The sequence below is a fragment of the Nicotiana tomentosiformis genome, chromosome 2 (genome assembly GCF_000390325.3).
Source record: "Nicotiana tomentosiformis chromosome 2, ASM39032v3, whole genome shotgun sequence".
In the NCBI taxonomy this organism is placed as follows: domain Eukaryota; kingdom Viridiplantae; phylum Streptophyta; class Magnoliopsida; order Solanales; family Solanaceae; genus Nicotiana; species Nicotiana tomentosiformis.
The window spans coordinates 152,380,930-152,394,732 of record NC_090813.1 but is presented as its reverse complement, the minus strand read 5'-3'; the positions used below and the strand labels follow the sequence as shown (position 1 = coordinate 152,394,732).

Sequence of the window (13,803 nt, the reverse complement as noted above, 5' to 3'; positions counted from 1 at the left end):
TCTAGTACCTCAAATCATCTGCAAATCTTGCGTTCATCCTCATGATGGTTAAGCCAATTTCAACAAGCGATCCAAACTCAAATTGAAACATATATCATTCACTGGTAAAAGACAACTCTCTACAAAACATCATAGGGATCACACAACCTCAAGACACATTGTAGGAGATAACTCACCTGTTTTGCCTCAAACTGACATCTCTCTATACCCTTCCACAGTCACGCCTACTATGCAATCACTTAATCTTCTCGATTCCAAATTCATCAACAAGACATGTGAATCTACTTCACCCCACAACTAAACAACATGAGATATCCCTCAACACACCCATAACCTCGAGACCATATGCCAAATCAAGATAGAAATCAGACACCCCATAGTCCTTGCTATATCTCAAGTAAACTCTTCTCATCATATTCGAATAATCTGGACACATCTCGCAGTCTCATCATACTCACCACATAGTCATCCAATCACAAATTCCACTAATAGGGACACCAACGGAACTATAAGTCCCAAAAGCACGTGCTCACAAAGTCAAAATATTTGTGCTCAAGCTACCGTCAAAACCCGGCCTCAAGTCCTCCTGACTGGCCCAGCATCAGCACGCCAAAAGCACATCTCGTACCTCAACCATGGAATCACAAGCTGCCGGCGCACAGCCGATACCGAGCACTCATATGCACATACGAATACGTGGAAGGAATTCAAAAAGTTACGCTTCAAGGTGAATCAATGCCGCACAATAAGGAAAGAAAGATGGGAAGTATATCCTAAATGTCCTGTAGCCTCTCGAAGATAGGTATGGACATCATCATACTGATCCACAAGACTCTACTAGACAGTTGCTCATGACTCTTAGAATCTATGAACCTAGAGCTCTGATACCACCTTGTCACGACCCAAAATCCCACTAGTCATGATGACACCTAACCCTACTCGCTAGGTTAGCCAATTAACAACTATACAATTCTAATGATATTTAATAAGATAGTTAAGTAAAGAAATTATCTGAATCTTATACATTTCCCAAGGACTGTTAGTACAAATTATGAGCTTCTAAGAATAGCGTTTACAAAGCTGAAATGAAGTAAATACATCATTTATTTGAAAAATACATTAACAAAGTTTTATATATCTAAGGCTACCATGAACAAGAGGCATCTACAACCGGGATGCAGGTACATCATCAATGTCGGCTCCTGTCGATCACAGCAACGTCAACAGTCAATATCTGCACGCAAGGTGCAGAAGTGTAGTATGATTACAACCGACCCCGTGTACTCAATAATTAACAAACCTAACCCTAGGTTGAAAGTAGTGACGAGCTAACATAAAGGTCGGGTCCAACACCAATATTCCACAATAGTTCATAACAGCATAGTACAAGTAACAAAAGAGGTATCTCAGAAATAAAATACCCAGTTCGTTCACAGTTCTAGAAAAATAGGCATTTCTTTTCAAGTATCTCAGTGAAAATTCAAATCTTTTATTGAAATAGGCCAAAATACGAGTATATTTGAAAATTGTGATTTTTCCCAAATATCCAGTGTAAAAAAAATGCATCACTATGCCCATATGTCAACATGTGTGAGAAGTTATAAATGACGTAATACTATACAACATGAGGAAAAATGCATCTCTATGCCAGTATGTTAGGTGTGCTTGCCAAATGCGAAGCAAATCAGTGATAAAGATCATATGCATACTCTCAGATTATTAATTTACTCAGTCCTCACAGTCACTCAGCACTCGGCACTCGACACTCGCACTCAGTAGGTACCTGCGCTCACTGGGGTTTGCAGACTCTGGAGGGGTTCCTACAGTCCAAGCGCTATAATCCGCACGAGCAACTCACGTGCCATAATATCAATATCTGGAATCGCACGGACAACTCACATGCTGCACGGACAACTCACGTGCTATAGTAAGCCAATCTGACCTGCTGCAGTGTGCAGCCCTATCCCATAATAATCCTCACAATCAGGCCCTCGGCCTCATTCAGTCATCAATCTCTCCAGTCTCTCGGGCTCACAATGTCATGATACTAGCCAGAAAACAATTGTTACAACCCAAATTCGCGTACCTATATCATGTCGTAAGTTAGTCCATGTAAATCCGAGAAGAGATTATCTTTGAGATGATAAGAAGTTAATCCTATTGGTCTTAAACAATACAAGGGTGTATAAGAGTGGTTAACAAGTATTAGAAGTTAAAAAGAATCAAGGATGTTGTAACCCGTATTTTCGGGTAAAACTAGAGGTGCTTATTTTTCCCAAGAGGTCTTGTTTTAATGTACTTGAATTATATAATATCCGTATCATAAGTCTTGAAGTCAAGCGAGTTATGAAACAAAAGTCGACAAAAGTTGTCACAACTTACGTTTATAATTTTACTTAAACTTTAGGTCAAATGTTACTACGTTTTTATCCCAATGTATTTAGAATTACCGGGTGATATACCCATCAAATTGAATATCTATGAGTCTAGTTTTCAACTCATTAAACCGTTCGTCGATACGATCTTGAAATAGAGAGATATTCGTATTTTTGCGAGACTGCGCCAAGCAGCTCTCTATGGGGCCCACATAGGCGGTTTAAGACATATGGATATATATAAGATGCCTCAACCCCGTTTTAAGTCATTCTTTTTCAGTATATTCATATCTTAGAACCATAAAAATACTCTCTCAAGGTTCTCTCATGATCCAAGACCCAAACAAAGGGCAAACAACATAAATCAAGTGTCTGGAATCCCGTGGCGCTAGTAAGTTTCTTGTTCTTCTTGTTGTTTCTGATTTTTGTGTTGTTCCAGCTAGTGTGGGAGGTTGTTTTAAGTATTTTATGTTTGTAAATACTCCCTCAAGTTTCTAATATCAAACCTAGGTTATTTCAAATCTTCTAAAGAAATTCTAGTGCCGAAAAACCCGAATTGATTGCTAGTTTCGCTTCCTTGTTCTTGTGGAAGCATTGGAGGGATATTTCGTGGACAATTAAGATCAAATTGGAGTTGTTCTTTCCGTTTAAAGGTAAGTAACTTCTTACTCTACTTGTATTTAAGATTATCCAAGTTGCGGCTAAGTCGTTGAAGCTAGAACTTGTGAAATATATATCCAAAGGCTTGGTAGTAATGTTGTTGGTTGGTGGACTATTTTGGGAGGCTCAATATGATTATTGTTGATGTTGTTTGGGATGTTTGGTGATTTTATTGACTTGTGGGAAGTCATATAAATAGGGGAGGTGCTGTCTGTTTTATCGTAAAATAGGTTGCGATCGATACATAATAGTCACGACGCTTAAACGATAACGATAGTATCATTTCTCTTATTGTAGACTAACGAGTCGTGACATCTGCATAGCTTGAGGTTGGGCAGTATATACAAGGTATGTGAGGCTATCCCTTTCATTCTTTTGAACGACTCCAATTGTACATAATGTAATGAACGAGCTTTCAAAGATACTCTACTCTTAGAAGCTAGCAGTACTTACTTTGTTGCCCTTCTTATGGAACGATTGATGTTGATATTACTTCTCTTACTCTTATGTTATCAATATTGTTGGTACTTCCTGATTCTTATAAGATTCTTGATGAAGAGTTAATCCTAGTAACGTGTACGGAGGATACCGACCATACGTCACTCTAAAAGGTTCAAAATATGATTCTAATGAGTCCAGCACACATCATATATACGTATCTATTTTACTCTACCGAGTCATGCTATAGTCGTCCAGGTACGACACCTATTGTGCAACCACTGATCAGTTGGATTTTACCGAGCTCCATGTGGTCGGGTACGATTCTACCGAGCCTTATGATGGCCGGGTACTTTTTACCGAGCCTATTACGGCCGGGTACGATATGATGATGATGATGCCCACAAAGGCGTATGTTTTAAAAGTTTATGTATATATATATATATATATATATATATATATATATATATATATATATATATGTATGTATCATGCATTTCATGTGAGTAGCCCTCAGATGTACCCAGATGCCACAGGTTGTATATTCTCTATCCATGTTTACATAACTGTTCTTACTTATACTTTCCTGCCTTACATACTCAGTATTTTATTCGTATTGACGTCCTTTTTATTTATGGACGATGCATGTCGTGCTGCAGGTCCTGATAGATGGGTAGACGCAGCCACCCCCACCACAGTAGGCTGTCCAGTTCAGCGGTTATTGGCGAGATCCCTTCTCCGGACTTGCCGTGGTCTTGGTATGCATTTTTGTTATAGACATTATAGGTATGTCGGGGCCCTGTTCCGACAATATTGCAGCACTTATGTTCCTTTAGAGGCTCATAGACAGGTTTCGACTCATGTATGGTTTGGAATGCCTTGTCGGCTGATTTTTGTTGTATAGTCTTTCATGGCAGCGTGGTAGCTCGTACCTTATATATAGTTTCTTTACAGTCTTGTTGTCCCATGTTATATATGTTCATGCCATTATCTTTCATTGTTGGATGTTCATGATCCATGTCTACCATTTATATTGATCTCATCGGCCCTTAAAGATAATAAGGAAGGTTAGATAAAATATACGTTGGTGCTCAGCAAGTATGGCCCGGGTGCTAGTCATGACCCTCCAGTTGGGTCGTGACAACAATGATATGATGCATCAATAAATAACAACAGAGACTGAGATATGATATTCATGTAAATGCGTATGACTAAGTATGTAATGCAATGAAAGCTGATTACTTAACAACAGAAATGACCTCAGTGTGTCCCAACAGGATAAGCATGTAACCTAGACATGGGTTTCTAAAATAATCACATCTCGATAACCCTAGTACGTAGAGATTTCATGATTTCAGACAAGTTCAGGTAACTACACAATACCACAGAAATAATGAAAATCACAGTTCACACGGTGCACGTCCACACGCCCGTCACCTAGCATGTGCGTCACCAAACACATAACACGTATATTCAGGGTTCATACCCTCAGCTCCAAGATTAGAAGAGTTACTTACCTCGAACAAGCCAATACTAATGCCGAGCAAGCTAAACGATGCTCCAAAGATGCCATCATGCGCGTCCCGACCTCCGAACGGCTCGAAACTAACCAAAAACAACTTGAATGCATCAAACAATACTAAAGAAACCAATCCCGATAGAAAAAGATCAAATCTTGAATCAAAAGTCCAAAATGGGCCAAAAGCCCAACCCAGGCCCGCACCTCGAAACCCGACAAAATTTATAAAATTCAACAACTCATTCAATTACGAGTCCAACCATACTAGTTTCACTCAAATCCGACTTCGAATCGATGCTCAAAACTAAAAAATTCACATTATGAAACTTTAGTCTAAAACCCCCAAATTTCTCTTTTGGAACCCTCAATTAAATGCCAAAAACGAAGATAGATTCCTGATATAAAATAAAAAAAAATGAGTAGAGAACACTTACCTCAGTTCACATGGTGAAAATTACCTCAAGATTCGCCTCAATCCGAGCTCCATAGCTCCAAAAATGCAAAAATGGTCGAAACCCTCGAAATAGAGTACTTTATAATCTGCCCAGGCCCCCACTTTCGTGAACGCGGGAAATTTATCGCTTTCACGATGAATAAAACTCACACTGCCCCAAAAGACTCTACGCGTTCGCGATACACCCCACGCGAACGCGATGACCACTGCTGCCAAGGCTTCGCGAACGCAACTCACCTTCCATGATCGCATAGAAGAATGCTCCAACTCCCAGCTGCCAACCTCATCACTACGCGAATACAATCCTCCATACACGAACGCGAAGAAGACTTGCCCCAATTCTACGCGAAAGCGGGACATACTTCGCAATCGCGAAGAATGATTTGTTGTTGCCATCGGAATACACTACGTGTTTGCGACAATTGACACACGAACGCGATGAAGGACTAAGACACCAGAAACCAGCAGAACACAGCAGTGAAAACATAAAGGAAGATGATCCAAAATCGATGTGAAATACGCCCGAGCCCTTCGGCACCCCGTACTAACATACCAAAAAGTCCCACAACATAACACGGCCATATTCGAGGCCTTAAAACTCACATAACAACATCGAAATGACGAATCACACCTCAGCTCGAAATCAATGAACTTTGAAACTTCAAACTTCCACAACCGATGCCGAAACCTATTAAATCATGTCCGAATGACCTCAAATTTTGCACACAAGTCACATTCGACATTATGGACCTGCTCTAACTTCCAGAATCAGAATCCGACCACGATATCAAAAAGTCCATTCCCGGGCAAACTTTTCAAAAATCCAACTTCCACCATTTCAAGCCAAATTCTACTACAGACCTCCAAATCATAATCCGGACGAGCTCCAAAGTCCAAAATCACCCAACAGACATACCAGAACCATCAAAACTCCGTTTCGAGTTCAAATTCACAAAAAGTCAAACTTGGTCAACTGTCCCAATTTAAAGCTTCAACAATAAAATCCATTCTTCCAATTCGATTCCGAATAACCTGAAAGCCAAAACTGAGGATTCACATAAGTCTTAATACATCATATGGAGCTACTTATGCCCGTAAACTATCGAGCAAAATGTAAATACTCAAAACGAGCGGTCGGGTCGTTACACCGTATTTATGGCCTAGTGCCATACAAGGTACCACATGACCATGATAGTAAGGTGTATAAAATGTATTAAAAGTGATTAGTATTTTAAGTAATTTGAGATAATTCTTAATTACGTGGATAATTATTGGTTTAATTGGAGATTAGCAAGATAATTAGGAATTTGTGGATAAGCCTAAAAGGCCTCCCAACGTGGCAGCAAGTGATCTTTTTAATCAAGTCAAATAAGTTACTCTTTGGTTTATGCACTAAGTGGCATGATTAGGAGATGTTGGGCAAAATTCGTTCTTATCAAGTGGGGACAACAACCCACAAAGATAAGATATCTCCCTACATCATTAAAATGGGAGGTTATGGTTGCTAGGTAATGAAGGAAAAGCTTTAGCAAAAATTCATACGAGATTCCACAATGTAACAGCAACGTGAGATGCGATTTTACGAGAACACGGTATAATCTTTCTCAAGAACATCATATGAATTTTTCCTATTTTGATCCGTCGTTACGTGTTTTTTGCAAAAGACGTGGGTTAGAGGAATTGTTAAGAGAATCGGCTCAGCTATGTTAAGGCTATCCCTTCTTTCATTTTGGCATGATCCATATGATACAACAAAATGAGCAAACGCATAACTTTCACAAATGACTCTATTCTTAGAAGTACTAGTGATGCCTATGTTTTTGATTTTCCATGTGTCTTATTATTATATCTTATGTTCATGGGTCTCAGAAAAATACGTAGTTGATAAAATTTATTCGAAGGCATATTGATCTTGTGACATACCGAGAAGTCTTATAAACTTACTTCTTATGCATTTCATTTATTTATACATGTACATTGACCCATGACCAGATAGCGTTATATACGCATATATTATATGTATATGGGATGTGGGAAAAGGTTATGACGTTATATACGCACCACCACCTGATCAGCTAGTATATGTTTATAATTTCGCCCACAGTTGCCGAGATGATATGATGTGATGCTCTCATAGGCTTGATGATGTTATGTACGTATATACCTACGCATGATATGACATTTATACGCATATGCACGACATTATAATTATTAAACGATTCACAGAGCTATTCAGACTTACATGTTGAGTCTTTTACTCCATGTTTCTCTCATGTTTTTTATTTACTGATTTTCATTCCTTATGTACTCGGTATATTATTTGTACTGACGTCTCTTTTGCCTGGGGACACTGCGTTTCATGCCCGCAGGTCCCGATAGACCGGTTGAGAGTCCTCCAAGTAGGCTATCAACTCAACGGAAGGTGTTGGTTTGCTCCATTTGCTCCGGAGTGGCTTATTTGGTCAGTATGATCTGGACATATTTTGATTGGTATGACGCGGCCCTGTCCCGACCTTTATGGTATTTATCTACTCTTAGAAGCTTGTAGACATATGTCATGTATATGGATACTTGTATGGCCTTGTCGGCCTATGTTTTGAGTATATAAAGGATTTTGTCAGCCTTATAGGCCCGTATGTCTTATGTATAAGTCGTTACATCATGTTGGGTCATCCTATGTCGAGTATTTCATCATGTTTTATTCTAGTTATCTCACGACAGCCTTTCCGGCTCATTTACCTATGATAGTATGATACGAAATATACGTTATGTTGGTACTCGATTGAGTAAGATACCGGGTGCCCGTCGTGGCCATCGGTTTGGGTCGTGACAATTCAAAGGTAGGCGTTCCACAAAATCTCTACCATTCTCCTCTTTTTGTTGCAAGTTATACTCAAATAGAAGTTGCAATAAGGTTTTATTAAATGGTTTTGCAAGCCGGAAAAAAGAGATCGACTTTGAGCATTTATTCAAATCATGTACCAAAATCCACATTTTGAAGTGCCTTCATGCCCTTCTCGTTGTGTCAGGGAAGGCTCAAAGTATCTTTATCGTTAACTAGACTTGGGAATCTTTATGCTCACTTGGGTGATGTTTCTTTGTCTCAAAAGACTTTATGTATGATAGAGAATAAAAATACTTATACCTGGAATTCCATGATATCATCTTATATTCGTAATTGCCATTTTCGTGAATCTCTGAATTATTTGAATGAAATGTTGTACACGACTGATGTTAAGCCTGACTTTTACACTTTCCCTCCAGTGTTGAAAGCTTGCGGTAATATACTTAATGGTGCGAGAATACATTGCTGGGCTTCGAAACTTGGCTTAGAGTGGGATGTATTTGTAGATGCCTCCTTTGTGCATATGTATTGCCGTTTCCAATCATGTACTGTTGCCTTTAAAAATTTTAAGAATATGCCTTTTCGGGATATGGGTTGTTGGAATGCCATGATATCTGAATTTTGTCAGAATGGAAATGCTATAGAGGCATTGAGCCTGTTGAATGAGATGAGATTAGAGGGTATAAAAATGGATTCGGTGACTATCGCTATGTGCGCAGCTTGATGATATTGTGCACGGGATGTTAATTCACTTGTATGTTATAAAGCATGGCCTAGAATTAGATGTCTTTGTATCGAATGCCTTAATAAACATGTACGTCAGATTTTGTGAGTTAAGACATGCACAAAAATTATTTGATGATATGATTGTAAGAGATTTAATATCGTAGAACTCTTTAATTGCTGCGTATGAGCAAAATAATGTACCTGAAAAGGCATTGAAGTACTTTCATGAGATGATGGTAAATGGGATTCAGCTTGACTTGTTGACGATAGTGAGTTTAGCTTCTAGTAAAGATCAGACCAAAAGTTTCCATTGCTGCAGATCTGTTCATGGATTTATATTGAGGAGAATTTGGATTCAGGAGGATGTTATTGTGTGTAATGTTGTTGTGGATATATGCAAAATTGGGTTTTATTCATTGTAGTCGTAAGGTTTTTGACGAGATGCCGGCTAAGGATGTGGTGTCTTGGAACTTAATGATCTCAGGTTATGCTCAAAATGGTCTTGCAAGTGAGGCTATTGAAATTTACAACATGATGAAAAAATGTGATGACGTAGCACCAAACCAAGGAACTTGGGTGGGCATTTTGCCAGCTTATGCTCATCTAGGTGCGTTGCGAGAAGGAATGAGGACTCATGGGTATGTTTTCAGAGTAGCTCTTAATTTGGACGTCTTTGTTGGTACCTCCCTCATTGACCTTTATGGTAAATGTGAAAGACTGGATGATGCCATGTCTTTATTTTACGAGGTGCCTAGGATGAGTACAGTCCCTTGGAATGCCATAATATCATGTCATGGTATTCATGAAAATGGCAGGGTTTCTCTGAAACTATTCAATGATATGTTGGGTTAAGGTGTTAAACCAGATCATGTAACATTTTTATCTCTATTGTCAGCTTGTAGCCATTCAGGATTAGTTGATGAGGGTAAAAGATACTTTCATATGATGGAGCAAGAGTTTGGCATCAAACCTGTTCTAAAGCACTATGGTTGTATCGTTGATATGTTTGCTAGGGCTGGGCGCCTAGAAACAGCATATCGTTTTATAAAAAGTATGCCTTTGCAGCCTGATGCTTCAGTTTGGGGTGGTCTTCTAGGTGCATGTCGAATACATGGAAATGTTGAGTTGGGTAAATTGGCTTCAGATAATTTGTTTGAAGTTGACCCGGAGAATGTTGGGTACTATGTCGTGTTGTCTAACATCTATGCTAATTATGCGAAATTTGAGGGGGTGAATGAAGTGAGATCATTGGCTAGAGACAGGGGGTTGAGGAAGACTCCTGGATGGAGCTCAATTGAACTGAACAATAAGATTGAAGTCTTTTACACAGGAAATCAATCTCATCTGTAGTGCCATGAGATATACGAGGAATTAAGTATTTTAACTGCTAAGATGAAGACCCTAGGTTATACTCCAGACTATACTTTTGTATTACAAGATGTTGAGGATGACGAAAAGGAACAATTCCTTACCAGCCATAGTGAGAGATTAGTTATTGCTTATAGAATTCTTAACACTTCTTATAAAAGTCCTTTACGGATCTATAAAAACTTGCGGGTTTGTGGAGACTACCACAATGTGACAACTTATTTCTAAGATAACGGGGAGAGAGATTATTGTGAGGGACTCTAATCCCTTTCATCACTTCAAGGATGGTGTTTGTTCATGTGGGGATTACTGGTAAGATGTGCCCATAGTTCTGGACATAAATTTTGACCTTTAAGGTTGATATCGTTATGGTATAGGTGCTGCAAGAAATTTATTTGTTCTTCTCAAACTGCTGTACTGTCTTGTGAATGATGAATCCCGAACTCTGTAATGGAGCAGAGATTTTTATGAAGGCAATTCTTTCTTTCTTTTAAATAGTTACTTTCTCTAGTGGATGTAGTTACATAACGGTCATTTAATGCAAGTAAAGTTAGAAATTTTACTCTTTTAAATCACCATAATAAATTCTCTCTTGGAAACAAGAGTACTGTCGTGGGCTGCTTTCCATCATCGACCCATGACCCCTTGGACGTGCCCCGTGGCGTCCCGGTAAGCCTCCCAACGCCTAGCGCCACGGTCGGCCCCGTGGTCTTGGCAGCGCCAAGTGACAAGCGAACATGCGCCTCTGTCGCCCCACCGACAATAAGTGCCAGCGCCCAGCGGCTGGCGAATGCCATCAGCGCCGCGCGCGCAGACCCAATGCCAAGCACCAGCGCCCCGCCGCTGGCAGATCCAAATAGTGCCGCGCGCGCCCACAGCAATGCGCGCGCAGACCCTGATGCTCAAGACAAAGTTGCTGCCATCGGACTTGCTTCCAAAGAAGACTAAGTCCTTTTCATTGTAATTATAGAGTAGTTTTACTTCATTCATTTTCAGTGTGCTTCTACAGCTTTCTTAGGTCAACTCATGTAACTTTGAATTTTTTTTTTCTAAGCATTATTAAGGGGGACCAAAGCATTCAAACATTCAAGCATTCAAATAATTCTCTGTACTGGTGTCTCTCCCTCCGACACCGCATTGCATCTTGTAATAGCTTTCATCATCATCAATACAATCATCAGCTTTCATCATCAATTGCTCATTTTCCGCTGCTCAATTGCTCACGACATTGGTTTTCCCGTACGGCACTGACAATCTAGTCTAGCGTACGGCGAGGACCTCAGTTGGCGCATAGCAACCGCACTGACATCGGTTGCTTAGCCTTATGTCGCCCTTCCAAGGAACTTCAGGAAGGCACCGCGTAACAGTTGGTATCAGAGCCTAGGCTCGACATCGGACGAGGGAACTCATTGGCATCATCATCACCATTTCTGACCATGGTGAATTACGGGGATCGCATCACGACCCTAGAAGAGACGGTTGACGCATTACGGCCCATCGTGGATACGTTGCCTGATCTAAAAACCAGCCTAGTGCTCAAGATACTCGCGCAGACCCTGATGCTCAAGACAAAGTTGCTGCCATCGGACTTGCTTCCAAAGAAGACTAAGTCCTTTTCATTGTAATTATAGAGTAGTTTTACTTCATTCATTTTCAGTGTGCTTCTACAGCTTTCTTAGGTCAACTCATGTAACTCTGAATTATTTTTTTCTAAGCATTATTAAGGGGGACCAAAGCATTCAAATATTCAAGCATTCAAACAATTCTCTGTACTGGTGTCTCTCCCTCCGACACCGCATTGCATCTTGTAATGGCTTTCATCATCATCAATACAATCATCAGCTTTCATCATCAATTGCTCATTTTCCGCTGCTCAATTGCTCACGACATTGGTTTTTCCGTACGGCACTGACAATCTAGTCTAGCGTACGGCGAGGACCTCAGTTGGCGCATAGCAACCGCACTGACATCGGTTGCTTAGCCTTATGTCGCCCTTCCAAGGAATTTCAGGAAGGCACCGCGTAACAGTTGGTATCAGAGCCTAGGCTCGACATCGGACGAGGGAACTCATTGGCATCATCATCACCATTTCTGACCATGGTGAATTACGGGGATCGCATCACGACCCTAGAAGAGACGGTTGACGCATTACGGCCCATCGTGGATACGTTGCCTGATCTAAAAACCAGCCTAGTGCAAAGGTTGGATGACCTGGACCGCCGAATGCGGCAGGCAGAAATTGACATAGCAAACATCAATCAAGACTCTGAGGAAGACAGGGAAACGGCTGCTGTCGAGGCAACCAAAATTCATGGCCAATTCGAGGACCTCCAACAGGAGCGTGCCGAGGATTTAGCCCATCGGGAACTAGAGGCAGACTGACTGACTGTCATGCAGCAAACCATAGACAACTTGACAGGCCAGCTCAATGTTGTCAATGCTGCCCTTCAAAGCCTGCTCAAAGGAGGCGAAAACCACATCAGGGGTGCCATGAACATTGCCCCCATTCCAGAAAAGCTGAAAATTCCGGAGCCCAAGCCATACAATGGAGCCCGGGATGCTAAAGAAGTGGAAAACTTCATATTCAACATCGAACAATACTTCGATGCCGTTGGACAGTTGGAGGAATCCAAGAAGGTAGAAACTGCTGCCATGTATCTTCAAGGCGATGCAAAACTCTGGTGGCGAGTCAAATACGAAGCCATCAGGGCCGGTGAAGATACTCTCCAGACATGGGCGGAACTGAAGACCGCCATACGCCTACAGTTCTTCCCCGAAAATGTGGAATACAATGCACGAAGAAAGTTGCGTGAACTCCGCCACACCAGGTCGGTGCGGGACTACGTGCGTGAATTTTCCGCACTCATGCTAAACATACGGGATATGGGGGACAAAGACAAACTGTTCGCATTCATAGAAGGTTTGAAACCTCATGCTCGTATGGAACTGCAAAGACAACGGGTAGATACCCTACCCAAGGCCATTCAAGCTGCTGAGTGCCTTGGGGATTATTAGTTGGAAACTCAGAAGGATATGCCCCAGCCGCCTGTCCGAGGGGGATACAACGGGAGCCAACCTAGCAACGGTGGCCCCAACAGAAACGGAGGAGATCGAGGTGCATCCAAATCCAAGACTCCTTCCTCAAGCAGTAACACTACTACATCAGTCAACACCAATCAGGGGAGAAAGCCCCCATCAGAATGCCGTCATTGCGGCGGGGAACATTGGAACAATCAATGCCCCAATACACAAATCAATGCTCAACAAACTGTTGACGATGACAAGTCAGATACCGACGACTCAGACGGCACCGATCAAGTAGGTGCCTTCAACGCATTTGTCGGCTACATTCATGATACCTTGGCGGGAACCAGTACTGGCAACCCCAAGAAGAAGGCATTCCCAATCGACAAGAAAG

At 41.1% G+C, this 13,803-nt stretch overlaps 1 pseudogene; it reads left to right on the top strand.

The window, feature by feature from the left end:
- The window catches only part of LOC104114558 (pentatricopeptide repeat-containing protein At4g33990-like), a 40,426-nt pseudogene extending 29,593 nt beyond the window's left edge, over nucleotides 1–10,833 (top strand).
- The last annotated feature ends 2,970 nt before the right edge of the window (nucleotides 10,834–13,803 follow it).